This window comes from Bactrocera neohumeralis, chromosome 3 (assembly GCF_024586455.1).
Source record: "Bactrocera neohumeralis isolate Rockhampton chromosome 3, APGP_CSIRO_Bneo_wtdbg2-racon-allhic-juicebox.fasta_v2, whole genome shotgun sequence".
NCBI classification, from domain to species: Eukaryota; Metazoa; Arthropoda; class Insecta; order Diptera; family Tephritidae; genus Bactrocera; species Bactrocera neohumeralis.
The window spans coordinates 9173727-9198667 of record NC_065920.1 but is presented as its reverse complement, the minus strand read 5'-3'; the positions used below and the strand labels follow the sequence as shown (position 1 = coordinate 9198667).

The 24941-nt window shown below is 38.6% G+C and overlaps 1 protein-coding gene and 1 long non-coding RNA gene across 4 annotated transcripts in view; one reads left to right on the top strand and one right to left on the bottom strand.

The window, feature by feature from the left end:
- Window positions 1-24941, top strand: part of LOC126753325 (protein sax-3) — a 293802-nt gene that overhangs the window by 65263 nt on the left and 203598 nt on the right. The window contains exon 2 of the mRNA XM_050464681.1: window positions 3885-3921. The gene's annotated coding sequence lies outside the window, so the exon portion shown is untranslated. The remainder of the gene's footprint in view (window positions 1-3884; window positions 3922-24941) is intronic.
- LOC126753340 (uncharacterized) overlaps window positions 1-24941 on the bottom strand; it is a 39511-nt gene that overhangs the window by 11181 nt on the left and 3389 nt on the right. For 2 of the 3 annotated variants that reach the window (XR_007666116.1, XR_007666117.1), the window contains exons 2-3: window positions 20320-20554; window positions 10842-11660 (exon numbers count right to left, since the gene is read on the bottom strand). This is a non-coding gene — a long non-coding RNA (uncharacterized LOC126753340). Of the gene's footprint in view, window positions 1-8875; window positions 9115-9177; window positions 10007-10841; window positions 11661-20319; window positions 20555-24941 lie in introns of those variants that run through there. The other variant, XR_007666115.1, reaches the window with a different exon arrangement.

The following is a 24941-nucleotide window of genomic DNA, read 5'->3' as shown; positions in this document are numbered from 1 at the left end:
TTTACACACTTCTCCTTTGTTTATGTTCATTTGAGGATGCCTAACAAAAACAACTCAAAACGGTATTTGAAATAGTTCTTGGTTTTGCTTTTATTATAATTTTTTTCCGTGAATTTTTTAATCCAGCGTCCAATGCGCGCATCAAAACTAAACGAGCACAAAGAGTTTGTGTTGAACGAACACGCAAATCTCTTGTGACAACATAAATAACAAACACATGATTTAGTAGTGGTGTGCACAGGATCAGCGCAGGATCACTAGGAAATTTACAACCGGGATTACAAGCAAAGCCGAGCGCTGTCTCAATAGTTGTGATTAAGGAGAATACGGGTTTTCATACATACTGTATATAAATACAAGTAAAAACTGTGGTGTGGCAGCATAGAGTGACAAAAGGAGTGCATAAAAGTAAAAAAAAATAATAATAATAACGGCACCCCGATGGTGTGGCACTCGAATAAAGTGATGATACACATGCAACAACACACACACATGTACTTAAAATGCGAATATTCCATAAAGCCAAGGAGGGGTGCAAGCGGCGAAAGGCAGCGGCTCGTGTGATTAGCCCGACACGCTTGCGCTCGCCGCTCTCTTAGGCCGGAAATGGGCTGAGCTGTGTTATAGTTTTCGAAGCCTTCCACTTTTTTATGTTATATGGCGATGTATGTGTGTATACGGGTTTTATGAGCGCATGATTTTGTTATAGTTTTTTCATCACAATTTCAATTTTTCCTGTATATCCGTTGCGCGGATTTGGCACATTTCGATGCGCAATAAATTTAGTTTCCTTTCTTTTACATGATTATTTTTTCATTTTATGTTTTTTGCTGTTGATATCCAGCTGTTTTTTAATTAAGCATGTTGTGCAGGGTTGATTTGGAGGGGTGGCCTGCTGTTGAACAATGCCCGGCAAGTAAATTACGTCGGATAACATGACCGAGTTGTGTCACTTGTGGACAACAGGGGCACCAATTTGAAAAAGGCGGGGTATTAAGCGCGGTGTAGGGTGGTATAGGGAGCATATTTTGTCGAGGTGATGATGGTATATCAGTTGTGACGTAGAAGCGAAAAGGTATTTTTTTATGAAAAGAATACATAAATGGTATAGAGAGTATAGAAATAAAGAGGAAAGAGTGCCAGAGCATTCACAAGTATTCTTGAGATAATAGATATGTGCACTAAGGCAAGATCGAAGCCTCTACTCTAAAAAGGTTGCTTGGATACTGAGTACCTTAAAATACTTTGTAACAAATCAAGGAATATGTATCAAACTGTGTTAAGAAAACCTTTACTTCCTTGCACTATTCCGAAACAATAAGAAGTAACGAATTAACGAACTTATAGATATAAATGTATATTGATTTTAAGAAACTAGGTTCTTAAATGACTTGATAGACTTAAGTAAGTTCGTGACAATCTTAATCGAAAGTCTTGAATGTTTCGAAAATCAGTCTGAGGAACAACGTCCCTATTTTAATTGCCACTTTAGAAACTATGACGGGTTTCTTGGTCTCTACTCACCTTCGTTTGTCTCTTAAATTATTCGCAAAAAAAATGGTATATATGTACATCAACCTGGGTTAGGAATATTTCCCCACACTACCTTGTATTACTCCGAAACAATATTAACTAACGAGCCGACAAGCATCTAGATATAAATATATATCGATAATAGGAAAACATATTCTTAAATGACCTTTTAAACTGAAGAGAGTCCATGAAAATGTTGAGCGAATGATTTGAACCCTAGAAAAGTCACTCTACTGTCTGTTTTTATTGCTTCTTTAGAAACCTTGACCATTTTCGTAGATCGATATAATTGATTTGGCAATATATGGATCTCTACTTATTATTCGATAGTCTCTGAAATGACATGCTACAAAAAAATAGAATATACTTCAAGTTGGCTTATGAGCACCGACACCTTCTTGTACCATTCCGAAACAATAACAACTAACGGACCGACAACCACCTGGATATGTCGGTAACAAGAAAGACTGTTCTTAAATGATTTTAAAAACTCAAGTGAACCCATGAAAATCTTTATCGAAAGATTTTAATCTTTACAAAAGCCTGTCTACTGTGTAACAACCTCTCTGTTTTATTGCTTCCTTAGAAACCGTGACCGTTTTAGTAGATCGAGATTATGGATTAGGCAATCCCTGAAAAATAGAATACACTTTAAGTGGGTTTAGGAGCACCCATACCTTCTTGTACCATTCCGAAACAATAGCAACTATCGGGCCGATAAGCGTCTAGATATCAATATATATCGATAACAGGAAAGCTTGTTCTTAAATGAATTGGCTTACTTCAGTGAGCTCATGAGAATCTTAATCGAAAGATTTTTAACTTTACAAAAAAACATCTGCTGTGGAACAACTTTTCCGTTTAAAGTTTTACTTCAGAAATCTTACAAATTTTTTGGAAAGAGATAATGGGTTTGGGAGTTCCTGGGTCACTACTTACCTCTCGTTTGCACTCTTCAACTTCTCTAGAGTCAAAGATTCAAACAACCAAACCCAGCTGGATGGTCACTTAAAGAGTTAGAGTTTCAACTTTTTAAAATGCAATGCCACAAATTCATGAATCTAGTCTGTAAACCCTAATAACTAACCTATATTATTCCACAATTTATCAACGCTTTTTATGAACCTTCTCAATGTCCGAACGCTCAACTCACTCGCCACACGCTCCGCAATGATTGATGATGTACAAAGTCGCACTAAGCCCACTTAAGCATAAAATACAAAACGCAAATAGTTCCGTTGCGCAAGAGTGTAGCCTCTAGCGGAGGTGGCGAACATGCAACACCAGCGAGATGACCATTTAGTAGTGATAGTACTTGCATGCCACATACACCAAGAACAACAGCTTAAGCGGCATGCAATCTATAACAGATTAACCAGTGCATCATGCCAACAACAACACCAAAGCCGAACAAGCCCATAAGTCCACAATTCGGCCTAAGAAATCCGAGACACGTAAGCCTTAGCTTGCAACAAAACATTTCGGAGGCAGTTCGGCAAGGCGAAATTATCCTGCGTGGCAGTGGAGAGGCCAGTACGCATTTAACGGGTCTTGTAAGCAGTTATGTAAGTGTGCAGGGTATTTATGTCTCATATGTATGTTTGTATACATGCTCTTGTTTCGCATTCATTGCAACAGTCATGATTATCCTACTATGTGTTTCGGTTTTGTGCCGCATGTCACTGCTTTATGTCAATGTTGCACATACATATGTTGTCTAATACCATTGTTGTTGTATCAAATATACATACATACATAAATAAGCAACATAAATACATACATTTGTGGATATGTCTGAAAACTCATTACAACGATCTACTTATTCGGCCTTAATATCGGCTGGTATTCTGTGGCATGTTGCATATTAATGCTTGTGTCATTAGCTGGTCACTGCTACCACTACATATCACTATAACTAAGTGTTGCATGATTGCAATGACATTTATCTACTCGCCGACATAGTTGTTTCCCATGTGATCGGCCTTTGAGCCTTCGCCTGCAACTGCTTGTCCTGTCTTTTGCTTTGCCTTTCTGCTTGTTTTTGGGATTTTGTTTGTGATCTTAATGACCATTAAGTAAAATGTGTGACAATATTGATTAACTGTATGCCTCGTGTGGCACTTAAGCTGGGTGAGAATTCCGCCTGAGGTTCATTATTATTGATTAAGACTTGTTTGGCAAGCTATTATGCACACGCACTCGCAAAATTATATATACAAATAAATATGTTATATGCAAATTATTGAAATGCATTTGCAATTAAATATTATTATTATAGTTAATTAATTATATAGTTTAGTATGTTTTCTAAAGTTATCAAGTTTCAACAATTTTTTTTAATTTTCTTACAGTTATTGATCAACTGGAAGAATTCTATGTAACACAAAGGTAAGTCATGGCATTTTTAACCTTTAAAAACTGTTGAACTTATTACTTTTCTGGAACTGAAAAGGAAACCGGTTTCAAAACAAAACTAGGAAAAAACGTTCTTTCGGTTACACCGAAGCTGTAATGCCCTTCACAGGTGCATTTTTTATACCATAAAAGGGTATAAAAAGATCAATAACTTGATTTGGAACGGTCGGTTTGTATGCAAGCTATATGATAAAGTGATCCGATCTATACTAAATTTCTACGGAGCTTGCGCCATTGTCTTAGATAATAATTCTTGCCAAATTTCCTGAAGGTATCTCGTCAAAGAAAAAAGTTTTTCATACAAGGTCTTGACTTTGATCGATTAATTTGTATGCCAGCTATATGCTATAGTGGTCCGATATCGGTGATTCCGACAATTATTAATATTCTTGAGGAGCTAAAAAATTATGCAACATTTCAGATCGATATCTCAAAAACGGAGGGACTAGTAGAGACTTACAACTGATTAATTTCTTGAGGAGCTAAAAAATTGACTCAGATCGTCCCTTTGATTATTTGTACCATATATTATGTATACTTGTATTTTTTTAAGTTTCCGAAATGTCCTTCTGAGGGTCACGGACTTCGTGGAAAACTTCAAACTTCTTCTTATAAAAACCCACAATTAGCCTTGTCAAGCCCCAGCTTGGATTCCAATACTCCTTAGCTTGACTCCTACTTTGCTACCGACTCCACATGAATCGTTGCGGTTTCTGAACTGAATTAAGCTCATTCTTATCAAGCAGTTACTGGTATAATTTTTTTGTTTACTTTATTCATGTGGTCGATTCAAATTTGGATTTTTATTGTGAAATGCACCTCATGGCATTAAAGCCATTGTAACTGATATCTGCAGAATCTGTTAAGGCAATTCCAAAAAAATCAGAATTGGTCCGAAGAAAATTTAGTACCGACAGACAAAGGCACGTTATTTCCTCACTTTTTGCATAAATTTTTGTATTTCCCTCCATTAAGGGAGCACAGTCTGGTTTTTTCTTCTTTTCACTTCCGAAATTTTTCGCAGCTATCATTGGTAGAATCCAAGGGTCTCACTGGGTCAGATCTTTGTCCCCTGTGTTAACCAAAAATTCCTTAAAGTGCTTTAGCTCATACTTGTAGATTGATGAAGCATTTTGAGCTTACCACAAATTTATTAAGGCAGTTATTATCAGTTCCAACAACTTCGCTAGGCTTTTCAAATGTGTGTCTACCGAGATATTTTAATCGCAATCTGATAAAAGCCAGGCAATAAAAATAGCGGCAAAATTGGCTATGTTAAGTTCAAGTAGTTCGGCCGATCTTTTACGGTTCTATTCGGTACAGAATAGATCTCGCAGGCGCACCAATTCGGGTTGTGTACCACCACTTGCTGAGTTCACTGGAGGTCCAAAGGTTCAACGCCAGAATACAAGGAGACATCGAACAATCGACTCGCTTCAAAACGGTTGAAATTGGGGTGAAAGGTAAGAGTGTCCTTTTTAGTAAGCTCATCGGCTTTGCAGTTTCCGGAGAAACCGCTGTGGTTGGACCCCAACGCAAGCCTAATATGGAAAAAGCTTACCAGTTTTGCTAATGGCGTAATGCATTCCTTGACTAGTTTTGAATGTACATCATGAATGCACATCTCTCCGATGGAGATTGTACTTCAAAACAGTGTATTTACCGTTTCATCTCCACTCGAGAGACGCTACAGTGGTCTGGTAGCCTGAAACTAGAGCTGGCGAGGAGCTCGCAACAGAAGTCTCCACTTCCTACGCTGGTTCTTAATTTCGTTGCATTCGTGAAGAAGCTCACAGCACCTCTTCTCGAACGGCTTTGCCCGCCCGCAACTTCCTCACGAGTATGTGAGCAGGGAAGGTACGTTCTCCAGTTTCGCGAAACAGTGGTGTAGATTGTAAGGAACGAAATCGAAGTGGTGAAGAATTTCAATGTGTTCCTGCACAGGGCCCCTCATACACCTACTTACCTTTTGCGATGCCTTTTTCTCTCGCTCTCTTCGATGTCTGGCTTCCATGACTGCTTCCTATCCAGGATACGTAATTCACAGGTTGAAGCATAGAGCCCCTCAACAAGGGAGAGAACCCATCAGGAAATTTTGTATCTTAGTAAAAAAATAGATCGGTGTTTTTTTTTTTCATTTATGGCTAATCCATTTCTATCTGCCCACTTGGTTATCACATTTAGATATCTTTGATTGAGCTCGCAAACGGTGTTTAGGAACAGCTGCAGTGTCCAACCATCCATTCCATCTTTTTGCTTCAGTTGAACTTTTCAAAATAATCCGAAAACTTGTATCTCTAGCTCTAACTCACTTGAGGAATAACTCGACTTACGCTGTTCTGCTTTGAGCCGCGCTTCTACAAAGTGATTGCCAGTAATTTGGCAGCAAATCGTGCGCATTTTCTCACACATTTTCTTAACACGCAGACAAATATAAGTGATTTTCGTTGTTAATCTTCCAAATATGTGACAAACAAATATCATTAATTCGATACAGAAGCCGAAATGTCGCAACATAAATCGAAAATGTGCTCAATAACAGGCGAACGAGCAGACAAACACAGGAGTTAAGGACACTTGAGAATATGAAAAATCGACACACATTAATACTAGCATTATCGGCAGCAGCAATGTGTGCACAAAGCAGAGCGAAAGGATAAAAAGAACATCGCATATAGATATATACATATATGTGTGTGTGTGAGTAGCAGGCTAGTTAGGACACTTCAGGAGCACACACAGAAACAAAATTTATGTCAAGGATGGTGGCAAATGTTTTTTCAATATTTTTTCAATCGAAGCGTTTATTAATCTGTAGCGGTTACGCTTGAGCAACTTGGCAGCGGTGAGGATGCGCAGCCTGTTGGTTTCGTATCAATATCCTTAAATATTGTTTCGACTGTTTTTAATCGCTTGTCAAGCGCAGCCGCATACGGAAGTCACACACTCTTCAAATTCGTCACAGCTAATTTGCAGTGACAATAAAAAATACAACAAATAAAGGCAATTGCATACATTGCAACATGCCGACATTATTCTAATTAACAATAGTGCTGTTTGTTGTTGTTTTTCCAGCAGCAAAAGGTGTGCAACTTAGCGGGTCCTCTAAATTTTTTTTTGCTTGAAACGATTTTTTTACAATTTCCAACGCAGTTCGGTACGGTTAATCCGCTTGCCAGTTGTTGCCCCGAAAATTGTTAGTTTTTCCAAGCTTCTGAGGGGAAAAAAGGAAACTTTTCCTTGTGTGTGTGCGCTTTTCACGCGCTCAAATGCAATCGACACTGTGTTGCTAATTAAAATAAATGATCGATCGTTTGCTTTTGTCCAAATAATCAGAGTATACATAACGGCGAACGGCAGTGCAGTAACAACACCACCAAAAACACCCTTAATCCAGCGCGGCATGTCCTTTGGTTGCCCCTCAAGCTCGCAATCAGCTAGTTGGCTTACTTTGTCTATGCGACATTATACCCTGCAACTACAATTTCTTATATGTGTATGTGTCTGTGTGGCAGTCACTCTTATCGCTGGCAGCATCTCGTAAAACGCATCGAATTTCATGCACACGCCATGCCAGGATTTGCTATGCTAATGTCCTTCAGCCGACGTTCGAATTGTGTCGCTCCGTAAATCATGCAACAACATACACACCCAGTTGTTGTTGCCGTTGTCCAAATATGCATTGCGCAAATACGCGTACGCTGGCAGTCAGTCATTCGTGGCTGTCGCTCGCTGGCGTTGCTCTTCGTGTGCGTGCGTCTGTCGCATAATCTTACATTGCAATTTCAAGGATTAGTGGCTTAACTCTATGACCGGATTACTTGTGTTGCTCAAACAAGTCCTCAGTCCCCGCTGCCAGTCGCTTGTTTGCAGTTTTACTCTTCTCCCAGCCTCTACTCGTAGTTCCTTCGATTTTCTTGTGCGAATATTTTCAATTTTCCAGTTCCGCTTTAATGCGCATAAATGGTTGCAAATAACTCGCAACGGGCGGGTCTATGAGGTCAATGGGAATCGATTGATAAATATGCTCTTAGTATTTATGCTCAATTGTATGTACCGTTGTTTGATTTGATTTGCCACTCAAGCAATTTTATGACGGACTTTTTCACACGGTCCGCGGATCCGGAGTTCGAGCGCAAATGAGAGTGACTGCATTTGGTTGTGAGGTCTGTTTGAGGATACTATTGGGAGTTCTGTTGGTCCTCAGTTACTGACGCTTTAACCAGCTGAACAGTGCTTCAGTAGTAAGGAATTTGTTTTGTTCTTGAAGACTGAACTCGTATTCAATTACTGATTTTGTGGTTTATGAGTTCATGCTATAAGCTATAAAGATCTCGCCTTCTTGTTCCATTTTGTATCAAAGAACAAAAACAATAATTTGTACTCTTCTGCATGAATATTATGTTCCTGCTTTCAAAAAAGATGCTTGGCTCCAACATATCAAATTCAGACTCTTCACAAGTTGCTACCAGTGGAACTTAAGTACTTCTTCATCTGGTCTTTATAATAATTAAATATATATGAATAAATATAAGAATTTCTCTTGATCCGCTCCTAATTGTTTGAATACTTTCAATGGTTAAACTAGAGAACTCTGCTGCCATCTTTCCCTCAGAAAGTGTTCTTTCGAATAATCTCTTATAAATTGTTGCCCTTTTCCAATCCTCTACTTCATATATCAGGCCGTGATGATGTGGCATGCTTTAGTTTTAGCTACTCGCTTTGTATGGGTATCCCTCGGTGCTAGGTAACTTTTTCTGAAATATCTGTTTGTATCTTGAAATCTATTCTCGGATTGTTTTAGAACCAAAACAACCGCCTATAGTGTTTCTACACGAAAAAACTTGCAGTCAAGCTTTTCTTCGTTCTTTTCGAGGTTCTCTACCTTTTTGAAGTAAAAATACAGAAACTTCAGATTTAATGGGGAATGTTTATTATCATTCGAAAGAACAATCTTTGTCATTTTTTTGTTTAATTTTCTTTTTCAAATGTTGCCAGCGGCTACGTCTCAGATGGTCCATCCGTTGAGTCCAATTTTCGATGACGCGTTCGAGCATTTTGGCAGGTAACCGGCGAATGACACACGTGCAGGTTTGCTCCAAGGCAAGGAATCGAAACGGGATTATACGCATGGACTTTAGATTCTATATCCCCACAGGAAAAGATCTAACGGAGTGATATTATACAATCTTTGTGGCCAATCGAGCGGTCCAAAACATGATAGCTTACTGAAACGTTCTCTCAATAAAACCATTGATTGATGAGATGTGTGACGCCGTCTTCTTGAAACCAAATGTCGCCGAGATCACGAGCTTCATTTTCAATCAAATAGTCGGTAATTTTGGCGCAATAACGGTTGCCATTGACGGTTCGTTGTCATCGGCATCATTTTTGAAGAAATATGGACCGATGAGTCCACAGGCTCACAAACCACACCAAATTGTTGTTTTTTTCTAGATGAAATGGCAGCTCTTGAATCTCTTCAGCTTGTTGTTAGTCCCAAATACAGCAGTATTGCTTTTGAGCCAGAAATGGACCTCATCGCCGAACAAAATTTGGCTCTAAAACGTCGGATTTTTTTGAATTTTTCATAACTTATAGAGCGAAGCGACGTCGCTTAAAAAGGTCGGGCGGTTTCAGTTCTTGCTTAAAGCTGTATTTTGTAGACTTTCAATTTAAGATCTCGACGTAAAATGCACCAAGTCGTTCCATACGTCAGTTCGAGTTGCTGCGAACGGCGCCGGATCGACTCTCCACGGTCTGCGTGTACACTCTCATCTGTGGCTGCTATATTTTCTTCATTGCGTACAGAACGTGTTCCATTCGGGTCGAAAATTTTCCAATAATTAATGATGGCTCCCAAATGGGTGATGGTTTTGCGAATAGTAGACTGGTTATGTTGACCATAATTTGTGTCTCGTAATATTCATTTTCATCCATATTTTCGATTGCTGAAGAAAGGGAATTCTGAATTGTTTAAATTTTATTTTCCCTTTTGTTTTCTGGCTATTTAATTGAAGTCAGTATGACTGGCTGGGAGACTGTAGAATATGAAAACCTGAAAAATGTGAATTTTCAATTTCATTCTAACGTCAAATAGTTCAGAAAGTGGCTTAAAACCAGAATTTAACGGAATTGGTCATACTTATTTAACTGTAATCTCAAAATACCATCAATCTCAGAGTCATATGTATGTGAGAATGATTAGGGAAGTTCAACAGCCTACTATGGTGGTAACGTGATCTATAAACCCAGCAATCTGTTGGATTTAGGGGACATATTTTTTATTCGGGAAATAAAGCTTAGATTAAGGTGGTGTCTGGGATTTCGTTGATCCATCATACTTCTCGTTTAAATTTTGATCTCTGGACAGAAAATTCAGATTAGAGTGAATCCTTTTATTAGAGCGTTTTCTAACTTTTTCTTAGAACCACACTAAAAATACTTTTCTTGCTCTATTACGGTAAAGCGTAACGTCTAGAGACTTTTCTGAAGAACTACAAATCTATACATTTGGATGTAATAATATCATTTGAGGTATTTTTGTTGTTAGACATGCTAAGAAAGTTGAATTTATGTGTATGATTACTTTAATATTGTGAAACAATATTTCGAATAATGAATAATTTAAAAACATAAACTTAAAACAATTTCCAAAACTGAAAAACCATTAAAAATGCATTAACGAATCCAAAAAATACCACAACACGCTAAAATAACATATTCTTCAGAAATAAAAAGAAGCATAAATAACAAAGCTATTAAGGACAGCATTTAACAAACCAAAAACATTAAAATTTGAAAAAGTAAAGTACAGAACATTCAGCGCTTAAGCACTTCTTCAAAGATTTGTTGAAAAATGTAACATTAAAATAAATGAAAAATGCGCTTACATGAAAACATTTCAGCATTTCGGTAATGTACGATTTTTTCCATACTCCGCCACATGCCCGAGCGGCGCTCCTGCGCATTCCTTGTTAGCTGCCAAAACCAAAAAAAGTGGAAGAAATGTACACAACTGTTTGAAATATCCACTCGTTAGTGTTGTTATTGTATTCGTTTTCCAAAATCTCCGGCATTCATTAATCAAAGTGACGTATTTAAAAAAAATGCACAGCTCAAGTATCTTCGTGTTTTTGTGGCTCGCATCATCAGCGTCAATTGTATCTATTGAGCAAAGTACCGCTTGTTCTAATGTTTGAAGTTTTTCGATTTCCTTTCGATTGCTGTTTGTTGCAATTTGATGAAGTGCCCGATTCTTAACACTCTGTTGGGTGTCCAATATTCACCAGTGTGAGGCATAATCCCTTAAGCACATTGCGGGCTTGTTAAGTGTCGACATAACGGGGTGTCTGCCATGTTCTTACATACTCGTACTTACATCGTAGTTTGTTTGAGAGAAAAATTAGAATGAGGAATGGCGCGCTCTTTGATGCTATAAAATCGTAGAAAAAATTGATAAGTGGCATATTAATAATAAATATTATGCAAGAGTTTGTAGATGACCGCCAGCGTGAGAAGGAGGATATGGAATTTATTGGAGAGTTAACTGATCACACCAGGTTTTGTTTCAAACGTGTAACCATTGGACACTACCGAAGATTTGGATGCATTATTTTTCTAACTTAATTAGTTGTGAGTTGAGGTAGACGACTACTCGCAGGTTGTGGATCTTTCAGTGTACCGATTGGGGTTTCCTCTTCTAAAGTAATCTGAAATGGTTGCAGAGATGTTTCGGTAAGTCTTATAGACGAATACAAAACATTATTTTTAGGTTAGAATATGGTAAATCTACTGAGTTACGAAAACCGGTAGATAAGTATCGGAAAAAATTTCTTTAGGATAAAATACCGATAAAGTTAAGGACACGTTTAAAGATAAGCCAAAGGGAAAATATAATAATGGATGTAGATGAGGATGAGGATGAGGATGAGGATGAGGATGAGGATGAGGATGAGGATGAGGATGAGGATGAGGATGAGGATGAGGATGAGGATGAGGATGAGGATGAGGATGAGGATGAGGATGAGGATGAGGATGAGGATGGGGATGGAATGGGAGATATAGACACAGATACAGATACAGGCATAGAAAGGGAAAGTGGCGAGTCGAGGCCATTCTACGTACCCTACAGCTCTCTTCAGCACTCTTCATTCAACTTTTCATACAAAAAAAGCGACAAAAACATTTCTTAACTGTTTATTTGTCACTTAAGATCACGTTGTCGTCTCCAACAGCTTTTTATTTCCATTTTCAGTCAACACATTACCCTCGCATTGGATAAATCTCAAAAACTGAAAAATTTCGAGCGACCTACGCCACTTATAGATGCAACTACAACAACAATTCACAAGATAAATGCAACTTTAAGAGCCACAGACATGCAGCTAATAAATATAGCTGTTGTTGTTTTAAAATAAATTTATAATTTCAGCAGCGAAAACACTCATCCGACGCAAATTAACACACAATTTTCCATTTCCATTTTCATAAGCAAAGCAAAGCAATGAAGTATGAAAGAAAAATAACAAAAAAAAAAACAATAACAAGAATTATGCACTTAAGTTGAGGGCACAAGGGCGTCCAAGCGGTTGCGTCAATTTCCAAAGCAGCCATTAAGTTCTCTCCGTCTGCTAATGTGAATTCACATATGTTTGCCACTAAGCATGTGTGTATGTTGTTATTGAAGTCTGGCCAACTGACTGTCTGTCTGCCAATTTATGTACATATATATGTATGCATATTTGTAGCGCTGAATATGACACAAAAATAAATTCTCGCCAAAAGAATGTTTCAAGTTGCAGGCGTGAAATGTTGGCATGAGCAATTGGAAAGTTTCCTGTGCAACGCTGGGCGGGCAGGCGATATGCTGCATGCCGCAGTTGGGGTTTGAAGTGTTTATTGGGTGTTTGGCATTATAGGAGAAAATTGTGTTGAAAAAGTGCCAGGTTTGAATCGGTTTAGTGACGGAGAAGTCTTATAGAGGAAGCAATACTTTCAAGTTTGTTGGGAACACAAAAAAACTCGTGCTCTGAGACCCAAAAGGCTATTTTGGAGACCAAGCATGCCAGATAAAATGGGGGCAAATAGCCTCTGGATCTAAGGGATTTCATGATCGAAGAACCTTATAGAAAAAACTATATTTCCAAATTTCTTGACGGCTACGAAAACTAGAACTCTGTAACCCAGAAGATTTCTGTAATGCGAGTTGGTTTCTTTCTTCAAAAAAACCTAGCCGGCTATCACGCCATACACAGAACTACTGTTTAGTAATCCCAGATGGGGGTGCAATTTGTCTGAAGTAATAGTCATACAGGACGTCAGACTTCTTGCGAATCTTGATATCTCTTAGATGTCTAACCTGAGTTCTAGATAATGTTGGACGGAAACATAGATGATGCTCCAGGGACTCTGTCTTGCGTAGATCACTGCACTCTCTGAATGTGTCGTCGTTACTTATGTCTTTCATGTCCTTAAACCTATCATTAGACCATCCTTTTGAGACCGTGTGAGTAAAAAGGCTTGGTTGTTTTTATTCAGTCTCTTGTATTTGACTTTCCGAATCAAATTTTCTATGTGAAGATTCTTCACGATATACTTAGTGACCGAATGAGGAGCGGAGATCGGAGGCAATTATATTCTTTGGATCCGGAGTTTTCCGAGCGGTCAGATGTTTTGCTACAATTTCTTTGTGAAAAATTTTCTTCACCAATTCACGTATTAGGTGGATCGCATCCTATATCTTCCCCAGGTTTTGTCTCTACGAACCCACATATGGTGTAGAGCTAATTCCATTCCCACGTTGCCCGGGTCTAAGTAACCAGAACTCAGATATTTAACCGACCAAGGACTGTTAATGTGGGACCATTCCTTAAAATTACTTCCCGCATGTTTTCTGCCCCTTCAAGAACAATTAATTCCTTCACAGCGCCATCTATCGGTTTTTATAAATTAAAATATTCGATCATCGAACCCAAAATATTTTTATGCGAGTCAATTTTTGCTTAACCTATCATAAATTTTCAATTTCCAAACACTAAAGTGAGCTGTTGTTGTGTTAAATGCAGTTCTGGAACTTATTTGACAGAGTGTGGCAACTTATTATCACATATACAGCTGTGTGTATGCAATTAAATGAATGTAGTGAAAATAAAGTATGCAATATTTGAATGAAAATAGAGAATAACTGCAAAGTGCTAATTGAAAAAATAAATAAACAGACAGTTTTGAGTGTATGAATGAGCAAGTTAAGACGTGTGTGTGTTTGTGGCAGCTGCAGACAGCGTAAAATGCGTGCTGGCAGTACTTGCAACATTTTTCGAATTGTGTAATATTTAATTGCGCATAGACACTCAGCGAAGTGGGGTTAAATAAGTGGGGAGCAATGCAGGAGCAGTGCCCTAGGAGGCGACAAAAGTGACTGACAATTGGCGGATGTGTGGAAAATTAAGTATTTAGTAGCAGGATCAGTAACAAAATTAGTCTCAGCGGCTCTGTGTGGCAGTGGCAGGATTTAATGGAGTCATGTGCAACAATATGCATTAGCAACTATTCTTCCATGCTGTTGAGACCCCCTTTGATGTTATTTATATACATATTTTGTACATTGCTGTACGCAAAGCCATAAAAATTCCCGAAAAACTCATCAAATTGACAAACAAGAAAAATTAATTTAATTTTAAATTTAGTTCAAGTGCAGAAGCCGAAAGCCAAAAGGTAATCACAGCAGCACGGCAAACCCCTAAAGGGATTAGGGTTAATGCCAACGCACCAGCCGCACCAACACACCACCACACATGCAATCACTTATATGCCATATTTTGAGTGCAGTTGTTGCACAAATGTCAAATGCGACAACAAAAGTCACATACAACTCTTCGGTAATGGAGCTGTTTTCATATACAGAGTATTGTTGCTTTTGTTGTTGTGCGTTCTATGCGCGTATTCGCTGCCCTGTGTTTGGGGGAGTAGGTTAATTGCTGGCCACAATAGTTTTTCGTCGTGAAAATCACACGTAACACAGTCGTCACCGCTCATTAATTAACCCCTTAAGTGCTTAAGTGGACTTATAAGTAATGGTGAAGTGACTTAAGAACACAAATAAATGCACAGTCAAACACATAGTCGAAGATAAACCTGTACAACACATTGTTCTTTAAATAGCGGAGACGTGTTGTAGCAAACCGCATACTTAACGTAATATATCGGTGACATAATGAAAAATCCTGATGAATTGAGTTTTTCAGTTCTGCTGCGTGATGTATAGCCACTGCTAATGGGACAGTAAAGAAATTCCAGACCAAGCGTTGAAACCCTAACAAAATTTTTGGGAAAATAATATATAGATCTAAGAATGAATTTTAGAGTCGACAACAATTCGTTAAACATAAACTTTTGAAACTTCGGTAGGGACGATCTTACTCTTGTTGAGGTTCACTTGGAGTACCCTCAGCTCTTGGTTTTGAACCACTAGGCTGTGGTCTGGGTTTTCCTTTCACCTCCACCTCTTGTAGGTAAGTGAAGTAGCCATGATCTCTTCCAGTCCGAGATCCTTTTCTACTTCACCCATCTCCATCGTATTTTTATTGCTATCCGCGGGGTGGCGTTTCCCTCTCCCCACACCATCTTCGGAAACTTCGTGTACAGAAGATCCTCTGCCGCCTTATTGATCTGGATGAATTTCGCCACGCTTAGCACATTCCTGGCAGGTCCGGATTCTGTATTTGTAGCAGTCGCAGATAATGTTTGGGCTTCACCACGCGAGGTATGGTTACCTTTGCTTTGGGAACCGATGGCATGCTACTGCGGTCTACCACTTCCAACTTTGCTTCTTTCCACAGGTTAGGAAGTTTTCAGACTTCCCTTGCCCGTGTTAGCGTCGGGTTGTCGTTGCATTTCAAGATTTTGACTCCGCCAAGCCATCTTGCCCCATCAAATGTAGTCCATTCTCGAGAAGAGGACTTCCAATAACTTCATTTCCACTGTTTTCCACCGCTCCTGTAACATTTATCCTAGCTGGTTACTCCGGTCTATGAGCGCGACGGTCAAATGCCGTTTCGCAATCTAATTGACCGCCGCCGCTGCCTTGGACGTTGTCGTCCCGCGTGCTTGACGTATAGCTTCCCGGCTACATTTTTGCACTTCTTCTCTTTTGAGGGTGCCTTTGGTTTGCTCTCCGATGAACGCTGTCTGTTTCCAGCGATATGCTCCCCAATGCGATTAGCATTTGCTGGATCCGAGGCATTACACCGATTACGAATGACGAAGTGTGACCCCCCAAAATGTTTGAGATATTATAGCGCAGTTCCCTTGTTGAGTATCTTCACTCACGATTTAAGCCCACAAAATTTTCAGCTTTTTTCAAGTTTCGAAAGGCTGGATTTCACATATGTTCCAGAAAATGTCATTCTACAAAAGATCTCTTCTAGCTTAGGTTTATTTCGGTTACCATCAAGTCTCAGTCTACTAGAGTACTACTGACTTACCAGAGTAAAACTGATCCCGTTGAAGAAATCTAGAAATTATTTACAGGAATATCACTTCAAAGTGTGCTTTTTCATTATTTTGATTATCTTTATATAAAGCATGATATTATACAAGTTCAAGAGTTGTCTTTGCTGAAAAATATTAAATAGTTATTGGGTCCTAAGGAATTGCTGAACCCTAGTCACTCTGTAATCTTGAAGTAATGAGCTTCGATTATGGGAACTGGACTACCACTTGGAGTTATACCTTTATTGAACCGAGGTATCTATTAGGCAATGTTCTGGTTCCTTCAACAATCGGTTCTACAAACCAGACTTTTTACGACCAACGACTGTGAACTCGACAGCCTTCCTCCAAATTACCTTCGGATTGCTTTTTGTCGCTACAGCAACAACAACAACTAAATGTTCTTCGAATAGTTATGACTCGACTGAAGTTACTGGACAACAATATAGTTGCTTAGACTAAATAGTTCCTTCAAACCACATTTTAGTTCACTCGTAGCCCTAAAACGCGCAGATTTGGTCTTTTAAATATAAAATAGTCATTGTGAGATCGATATTTTTAAAGATTATGGGCCGGAAAAAATTATGGTCTGTCGATAGTCGAAAATCCGGTGTGAATATTTTTTAACATTTACATAAATGCTTTGATTAACTAAGAGTAGCCGCCTGGTCGGTCTCACAAGATCATCTCATATTTACCACCTATGATATGATGAGGGTATCTGATGCGTATAAAAAGAAAAAGTGCCGAAGAGATGATATTGAATTATGATATATTTTGTAATGAATTCCAAAACAACTAAGTAAACCACTTACATATGTATCTATGAGATCATATAATGTATTAGAGGAAGAAAAAGCAGACCGAAAAGGTGACGATCCCATAAACAAATAAAACACTTAAGCTAAAAAACTAAATCGCCAATAAATTTTACACTCAATAAAATCATAAATATCAAAAGCATGTAAAAAGCAACAATTTCATACACAAAGCTACTCACAACTGGATATACTTATACATATTTATGGCTGGAGGCTTCATTAAGTGGCAGCGAGTGTCATGACACAACAAAACGCTTCCACATAAAATGTGGCAGACACCGCCAGCCAGCGAAGAAAGACGCCTACAACCGCCAAAACACAGTGCGAGGGAGGCGAACACTACGCTGAAGAACTACAACAACTGCACGATGCTGTGAGATCGAACTAAAGTAGCTAGTTGCTTGCTGATGGCGAGGAAAGTGCGGCGAGGCAAAAGAAAATAAAAAATAAAACTGTAGAAACTTAATGAATTCACTTAATGGCACATTTGTCTTGAGCGCTCGCTGCTGCACTCTAACAAAGTGATCTTGAAGGGCGTACACAACACTCAAAGCGAGTGAGCTCTGCTTGCAGACGATCGCTACATAATGCCGAGTCAATGAGGCGGTCGGCCAATGAGCCGCGAAATAAGAAAACAGACAGATGCACGAGTGACAAGCGCGAAGCAGATGTAGTCGAGCTCCGCACTGGATGTGGATAATATTGCAAGTAATCAATTGGTGGCTTGCCTCAATACAGACGGCGGTGTGTGTCGGGTTGGTATCGGCGTTGGTGGCGCTCCTCATTTCAACGCTTTGGCGTTTCAATGCTGCTGCCAAGATTTTGTGGAGGAGTTGGTGTGTTAGTGAGAACAAGATCAACAAGTTCGGTGAAAAAGTAACATATTTTACCGAAGCCAGAGTTTCGCTGTGAGATTGATGATATGCTAATGAGTTTGCTTCTGGCAACTTCGGCTGTGTGAGGAGCTGAAAGCTGGTGGTAGTTGCAAACTAATTGTAGTATTTTTAGTGATTGCAGGTTAGAGACTTCAGATCTGATCTTCACTTCCTTTTCGGTTATAGATTTGATCCGCAGAAATAATTTTTGTTTCAACTAATAAGTTTCGGATATCCGAATGAACTCTTTATGTATTTCTTGGGAGCATGACAGAACAAAATATGAGCATCCAATTTTCGCTACGTCTTAGTTTATTTTCCTTAGAATGAACCCTGGAACTAAAAACCACTTTCGATTTGGTCATCTCTATAGACGACACACTACTTTGAGATCATAGGTTTCATGAAGAGCAAATTCTATGAAGTTTTCTCAATAAGGTTACTGTGGCGTCTGACCACAGTACTCAATATCCAGTAATTGGAATCGCATCACTCTGATACTCCTCACGAAGATTCTAAGTTCTCGTTTTAACTTTTACGGCTTAGGTTTTAAGAAAATCCATTTCTATAAAGTCTTCACTCAAAGGCTAGAATGACGTCATGCCTCATTACCTTATTTTCTGACCGAAGTCGGAAGTTCATTCCAATTTTTTCAATTCCAAATCTTCTTAGTGGTATTAGTATGGCCTGTAGTACCAATATACTGCCGAACCGATTTCATAATTTATGCGTCAACGATTATATATATGAATCGGTTATTGGTTATCTTGACAGCTTTCCCATAACTTTTCAGAAAGTATTCCTCTTTACTTGTTGCATACCTCTTCGTAGTCCCTCAGTGTTCCACATTCTTCCCTAGCTGTTGCTTCTCCCACTGTACTCGCGCAATCTTGGCACTGTGTCAACTTTGACAGAAATGTCAGACGCGCCTATCGACATCATTTATCAATATTAAAACGAAATTAGCAAATTTCCATTTACATTCTCTCACACATATTTCTTTCAGATTTCGTTTCACTCACTCGTTCACTAGCGGTCTCGAGCCGAAATTGTACGTTTTTACGCATTTAACACAAGTGTGTATGTATGTGTGTGTGCTGTTTTGGTCCATTTTTTCTTCTTAATCTGCGCCAATTGATGTTTTCGTCTGAAGTGGAGCATATCTTTCGCTGCAATGATATCTTTATGGCATTTCTGCTGATTTATGACAGACGGAAATGACAGGCGATATTGAGCGAAATCTTAAAGATTTTTATTTTACATGAACGCTCCGAAAGCATATTCCATCAATTCATATATGTACGTGTGTGCCTGGAGATTTCTGTTGATTTTTCGTAAAATGTGTGGAGATATTTTAAAGTGTTAATTGGCAGAATTAACCCAATTTTCACGTGAAGTTAATTGGGTTTTTAACCGTTTTAGTAGTGGTGATTCAAGCGTTGATAGTTGAGACTGTTGAGAGAAACTAATTTATTAGATTTTGTTATTTGATCTTTATTTTCATAATACTGAAACGAGAGAGATTAAAATCGCTCTAAAAATTGCTTCAAAATTCTCTTAAATAATATTTATATTATTAACCATTTGAGAAGTACACGAATTCTTTATATCCAACGTGTGAAATAATAAATATGCTTTTGAAAAAATTCAAACAAATGAGTGAGAAAGAGTGAAATTGAAAAGTGAGAGATAGAAAGTCTTTGACTTCCACAATCGAGTACTTTTTCCACTAAATCAAGTCGTTTGTCATGTATAGCACTTTCATTATTGACTTCTAAATGGCGGCAGAGTCTGATTAATTGCTAAAGACGAATAACTTCAAAAAATTCACAACGTTTTAGAGGCCGTTCAATGTCATAATTTCTTGAAATAATCGATTCTCCAAAATTTTCTTGTAATAATTCGGTTGTTGCACTTGCTATGTGGCGCGTAGCCCCGTATTGTTGGTAATAGATGTTGTCAAGATTAATTTCTGCCAATTGCGGTCATAAAAATTTCATCAGTCTAGACAGATCTCCATGTACAGTAACGATGTCACCAGCGTCATTTCGAAAGATATATGAACTGATGATTCCACCAGTCCAAAAACCACACCAAACGGTAAATTTAGGTGAATGTAATGGTTGTTCATGAATAATTTGTAAATTTTCTTCGCACCAGAATCGACAGTTTTGTTTATTTACCGTGCTACTCAGATAAAAGTGAGCCTCATCAGATAAGATGATTTTCTTAAAAAAATCCTTGAAAACGTCAAGCTGTTCCAAGATAAAATCAGCAAATTTACGATATTCACGGTGGTCCAATAGCTTCAGTTCTTGAGTGAGAATAATTTTGTATGAATGCAAGCCCAAATCCTTTCTCAAAATCCAACAGGTTGTGGTAAACTGAATAATTTGTAAATGTTGTTCTGGCGTATATCTTACCAAGACGATGTAATTGTATTCATGCAAAGAAAGAAAACATATTATAATTAGAATTGACATAATAAAAATGGCCGAAACGACATTTCATCATATCATTCCTAATAGAAAACCTTGATTTTTTTAATTCTATTCCTTTTCAGTCAAATCAGACATGTTTCAATATTTCTTGAGGGGAAAATATTGGTAAATTCACGTGTGATTATGAATTCTAATTTGAAAGATATTTTGAATAGTTATTTTATTATTCCTTTTTTGTGTCAATGCTCCTAAAGGTATGTTACACCGTTTTATTAAAATGGGAAGTTTTGACAAACACGTTTGTATTTTATATACCTTAAAGCTCTTTTTTCGACAGATATATTCGTAAATTAAGGTGTGATTATGAAGTCTTTATTTAAAGATAGTTTGGATAGCTTTTTTTTTGGTCTCAATGCTCCTAAAGATATGCCACACTACTACATTTATATGCTTGTTAAAACGCAAACAATTTTTATTCAGCAACATTTTTCTATTTTACATACGTACAAGTATGTTACAGGTCTTTGATCTTTGACAAACGTTTTCTCCTCTCCTTTAAAATTAAAACATTTTCGAAAATTGTTGAAAATTTTGTGATTACAATTTTAATTGAACGCAAAATTTTTGAAAGGATGGCTGTTGCCATCAGTTATGTACAGAATTCAATAATTTACTTTTATCCGTCTTCGTATGCCCACAATTTACTAAAAAGTCTTCGACCAGCAGAAATTCGCTTAAGAAGCGATTACAATTTATATCAAAAGTCATTATTTAGACTGTATGGTAAAGTCCTTAGTGTTTCAAATAATCATAATAATTATGAATTATCAAAGAGTTGGCCATAAATCAAGCTTAAGAGCAAGATTTGGCGAACGCTTGCAAAAGCAACACTTAAGTCACATAAAATTTAAAGAAAACCGCTAAAACAAGTCGGATAAATACGGCAATACAAGCCGATAACTACGTATGAACGTAAACCAAAGAAAACACCAACAAAAAACATGACACCGAACAACAACAAACAGCTAACCAACCAATCCACCGCTGAGCTGACTAATTTATGCAACACCACAAAAAAAAAACAGTAAAAAAACAGCAGCAAAAACCACAACAACGTAGCAATTAATGCGCAACAATAAATAAGCCGAAAACACAACAACAAAATTAACTGAAATTTCGGGCGTTTTTCGTGAAGTGTTTTTCGGCGTACAGGCGGCGTACCCGGCTGGAACGTACACTAATTGACACCTTTCAGATGTCATTAATGAGGCGATAATATGAGTAAGAAAGCAGAAAAAATAAATTGGCAAACACAGATAACGCAGGCAATGAGGGAGAAAAGGAATACAAAACGAAAAGAAGAAAAAAACACCAAGAGAGATTGCCAAAAGGCAAAGGAAAGATCAATTAATGCAAATTCATCTGCTGACGGCGATGAGATGGCAACAATTTGCGAATGAGCAACGCAGAAAAAATAACAACAAAAACAAGCAGCTAATGAACGGTGTATAATTTTTGTGTTTTTTTTTTTTGCTTTCTTTGGAGCAGAAAGGTGTACAGGAAGCGTTGCAGCAAGCGCTTTGAAGCAGGATACTCAGTTAGGCCGCCTAATATATTCATATATGCACGCCTGTTTGTTGTATACAACAATAATAACTCAGGCACGGCATAATCTTGGCGGCAGTTGAATCATGCCAGGCTGGGAAGCGTCACTCCAGCATGCGACCGCTGACCACCCTGATGAGTGGCAGAAAAAATTCTCATTCACACAGCCACACACATTCCCCAACTTCCTTAACTGGCGTATCTGGGTGTGTCCCAGCGCTTATTTGTGTAATTAATCATTTGCGATACGAATGCGGTGGCGTTGCCCCGATGATAAGCGCGTTTAAGTGGCGAATAAGACAATGAAAAAAAGTCAAGATTATAAGCAAACTTCTTCTTCTTGAAAAAAATAAAACAAAAACACCAGAAAAAAATCCAAAAACAGCATAATTGTACAATTCATTCATGCCTGATTCATGTGGAATAAATTCAGCTCATTTCCCACGCACGCACGTAATTTATTTACGGCACTCAATCGCTCTAATCAAATCATCACCATTACCAACTGCAAACGTGCTGAGCGGAGTGTGTAAATTCTACGTTGCTGCCGCAAACGTTTGAAATGCCATCTATCACCTAGTAACTATGCGCACACTAACGCACACACACACACACATACATGTATAGAGAAATAGTCAGTGCCTCGCAGTCATTTGGTTTGCGAGCAAAAACTCATTTGGAAACTACACACGCACATCGGCAATTAAGTTTTGCTGCATCCTTGCTTCGGTTTTCCAGTTTTCCTAATATCCTTCTCACAGGATATATAAGTATATGTATGCAACCTGCTGCACTTCTCACGCCGCTACACACACACAAGCACAGTTCCAACTATCAATATGTAGTGCAGCGCTTATCTAGAGACTCTTCAGCTAGTTTCTAAATAAACCATTCGGTAGTGAGTGGATTTGTATGTGTGTTCGTGTGTGTCATTATCGACGGCGCCATGCCACGTCCAAGTAGTCTTGCACACGTCTGCAAGCATCCTTAGCAAATGCAACTGCAAGCGCATACAGTGGAGCGGGTTGTACAAAGAAGTACTCAATATCGTCTTTCTCTTAGATAAAATACTGACTAAGGTGGACTTTAACAAGCTTCTCTAGAAAAGAAGCCGCAAAATCATTCGCCATGGACAGTGGCAGGACCGACTATAAGATAAAGACATAAAAATCTTCCAGCCAAGCTCACGCAGCATTTGGCGAGTTACCAGCTATGTTTGCGGCCTTGTGGTAATCTGCTGGAACACTACTCCTCTCTTTTTGGCCCAAACTTGCCACTTCTGGGTGATTGCTTTCATTAGACGGTGTAATTGGCGATAACATAGGTCCAAATTAGGAGTTTGGCTGCAAGATAGTAAATGATTCCTCTGCCAATTCCTTGCTTTCTTCTGACAGCCCAATTATTGAAAGTATACGACCGAATTAAGAGCTTCCTCTGCCAATCTCACCAAACACAAATCTTACTGACCGTTTATCCTGGTTTGACTACCGTATACCCCGATCCACGGAGATTCGAACGCCACCATTTACAATTGACGTTGTTGTAAGTGATCCAGTTTTCATCACCAGTAACCATCCACTTCAGAAATAGAGGGTTTTTGTTGCGATTCCGCAGTAACATGCAAATGAAAATTCGGTCAATGAGTTTCTTTATGCTTCTAGCCTTATTTCAGTGACCCCAAACGGTTTTTTGTGCAATGTTAAGCTCCTGGGGATCGAGACAGTGCTTACATGAGGGTTCGACTTGATTTTCGTTTATTAAGAATACTTTTGACAATTGGCCGTCCAGCTTTACAGAGCATCAAAATTTCAGAAATGGAATCGACACTCGGCAAGGATCTCCGCACTATATATATTAGATTTTCAAACCGATTGTCTCATCGAACTGATCTCTTGCTTAATTAGGTAATGGAAGCTTTGTTCCTTAGGAACACCAGCACTCAATGCCTTCTGCACGTTCCAAATTAAGACTTAGCTGATGGGTGCTTGGTGGCAAAAGCAGCTATTTGGCTTAAGGAAGCGGGGTATATATGGAGCCTCGGCAGAGAAACATTTAAATTCTCCACTGCCTCGATTACCTTCCTTCCAACCTAGAATACTGCACCGCATAATCTTTTGTTGACGGTTTCCTCTCAGCTCACACATCTGCCAGGGATTTTGTGGGCAGACCGAAGCCGTTGAAAAAGGATTGTAGTGAGCTTTTTCCCGGATGGATCGAAGTTAAGGGGGAGAGTAGGTGGTGGAGTTTTCTGCCGAGAGCTCTCCATTAACCATAATCCAGGCTACTAGACTACTCAGTGGTCTCTACTGTAGCGTTTTTCAAGCGGAGTTGGCGGACATAAAGGCTGCAATAGATATTCTGAATTGGAGTGCAGCCACGGAGTAGGATTCATCCACTCCGTCAGCCGGAATCACTGGAAACTGTAAAATCAATGATCTGGGTAGTCTATTCATAACTTCATCCGATGCTTGCTTGCGTTCTCAAGTGAGTTCTGAGGGCGCTGGTAAACAACCAGAACTTTTTCTACTGCGAGATTCTTCAGGTCTATAATGAACCTTAAGAGGTCATCCGAACTACTGGCTCTTAACAAAGTCAATCTTGCTTAGATGTTCTGACTGGTCACTGTTCAATAGGACACGTGATCCGACTAAATATTATGTCCGAGATTCTTTGCCAAAGCTGTATGGAAGAAGGTGAGCTGGAATCATCTTATCACTTCCATTTCTATTGCCCAGCTTTTGCTAGACTGAGATTGAAAT